This window comes from Nicotiana sylvestris, chromosome 10 (assembly GCF_000393655.2).
Source record: "Nicotiana sylvestris chromosome 10, ASM39365v2, whole genome shotgun sequence".
In the NCBI taxonomy this organism is placed as follows: domain Eukaryota; kingdom Viridiplantae; phylum Streptophyta; class Magnoliopsida; order Solanales; family Solanaceae; genus Nicotiana; species Nicotiana sylvestris.
Genome location: NC_091066.1, coordinates 142,359,285 through 142,361,867, shown reverse-complemented (window position 1 = coordinate 142,361,867; position 2,583 = coordinate 142,359,285).

The window sequence follows — 2,583 nt, the reverse complement described above, 5'->3', positions numbered from 1 at the left end:
CCTGGTCTGGGGCATTTTATTTTTTCTGTTTTGAGTATTTTCAAGACACCTTATCCTCTGTACTAAGGGTGTGTTTGGTATCACGGAAAATATTTTCCAAGAAAATATTTTTTTTGGAAAATAAGTAGTAATCTTATTTATTTTTCGATGTTTGGTACGCAAATTAAGGAAAATGACTTTTCTAGAGTATTTATAAATAATTTAGATATAATAAACATGAAGCCATAAACTTTCAAACCAACAACCTTCCGGACCAATAAATTTCATAAACTTTCGAACCGCTAAATTTTCAAAATCGCAGAATTTCGAGCCCGTAAACTTTATAATTTCTAAACCCGTAAACTTCCAAACACATAAACCTCCGAACTCATAATTTTGGAACTTATAAAATTTTGAGCCTTTAAACCGATAAATAATAAAATTAAAACTGAAAAATATATTTTAAATTTTTTTCGGGGGGAGGGGAGGGGGCGGGGCAGTAAAACGAAAAAAACAGAAATTTAAATTACAAAAAAAAAGAAAAAGTAAATTTTTTTTTGTGCGGGCAGGTGGGGGGTTGGGGTGTGTGGTGGGTGGTGCAGAAAAATGAAAAAACAGAAATTTGAAATTGCAAAAAAAAATAAAAAAATTATTTTTTTGCGGGAGGGGGGGGATGGAGGGGTAGTTGGGTGGGTGGTAACGGAAAAACTGAAATTTGAAAGAAAAAAAAAACCTTTTTTTGGAAAGAGGGTGGGGTGGGTTGGTGAGGGTGGGGAAGGTTGAGAAGGAGCTTTGGAAAATGCTTTCTCTTTCTCTTGATAAGGAAAATATTTTCCTCCAATTGGAGGAAAATAAATTGATAAGGAAAATATTTTCCAAAACATTTAAGCCAACCAAACTTAAGAAAATTGGAAAACATTTTCCGAAAAATGTTTTCCTTCATACCAAACACACCCTAAGTCTTCACTTCAATTGTTTGTTAACATTATTTAATCACTCCATGAGCCTTAAGCGAGCGTTAGGTTAGCTTAAAATACATTCCGGGCAGGGCCGACTCTAATGTGTTGAGTAGTAAGGCTTGTGCCTTAGGCCCCCAAATTTTTGGGCCCAATTTTTTTAAAATAATAAGTTTATAGGTATTTATAAAAGGAAAACTTACACAAATGTCCCAAATAAATCTCAACTTACCAACCTCTAGCCATTAGTCATAGACTTACCAAAACTAGCCAATAAAAATTGAAAAACCAAATAATACGGTTCTTTCTCTCAAAGAATCACATGCAAAAATCACCTTCCATATTTTTAAGCGTGATTAGCAACATTAGATACAAGAAGGAAAGGAAATTTCATGGATGTGGTAGCAAATAAGGTGATGAAATGCAAAAATTTATACATTATTCTAAAAATCTAAACAAAAAAGGAACTTTTTCAATGAGTATAGTTGAAATTCATTGAAAATATATAGATAAGTCAATATACAAAATTTGAGGAAGATTGGAGGTGATTTAGACTAGTTTTGTATCAAAATTGGTAATTAAATTGAGTTCAAAAAAGTCTTCTGCGACACATGTATCAAACATGTATCACGCATTTATCTCACACACAGGTATACATGGATATACATGTGATACACAATTGATACAAATATGATACATATGTGATACACAAATGATACACAGTGTGATATACATATCATTTTTTTTCATTTTCAGCTTTTACTTCGAATTTTCAATTCAAACCACCTCAAAACTTTACCAAATCATCCCAAAACTGAGATTCAAGCTCCTTAAGTTGTTCTCAATCTATTCTAATAACACTCACTCAAAACAAAGTAAAAATTTAATTTTTTTTGCTACAAATAGCTAATAGGCTAATTTGGCTAATATTAGTAATATTTTATCAATTGGCCAATTTTTGTAATGAGCTACTTATAAATGGACATAGCTGATAATTTTTCTTTAAAAATAATATTTAGTACTTTTAATACAAAAGGCAGAGTTTTTTTAATATAAAAGGAAAGAAAGCTCTTTAGATACATACATAAAGTAATAATTTGACTTACTTAGACATGGGTAGATGAATAGTTTTCCCAACATTTCAATTTTTCACTTCTTACTCCTTCATTAGATAAGGTGTAAAAAATTTACTCTCCCTTTCTTAATTTGTTCAAGTCAATCTTTCTTTTCCCAATCTCTTCATATTTCAGAAACCCCTATATATTTTCTGTCTTTCTCTTTAATATTCTTACTCATCTTCTTTCTCCAAGAAATTGAAGCTTCCAATAATTCTATACTTCTTTTGCTCTATAAAATCTATCTAAAATTAACAATATCTCAAGAAAAATTAAATGAATTAGCTATATTGTCAATTAAAAATAAATTATTAGAAAAAATCGACTATAAAAAAGATTATTAACACTTTCTATCTCAAAAATCTAGAAAAATAGCTTTTAAGTACAGACATATCGTATAACTTTACTTTACGCCGTGTATATACTTGAGCCGCACCTGATGCGGCGCATTACCCAACTTCATCCAAACCTATTAGGCTATTACTACTGCACTGGACTGGAAAATTAAAAAGCCATAACTAAATCACCATTTT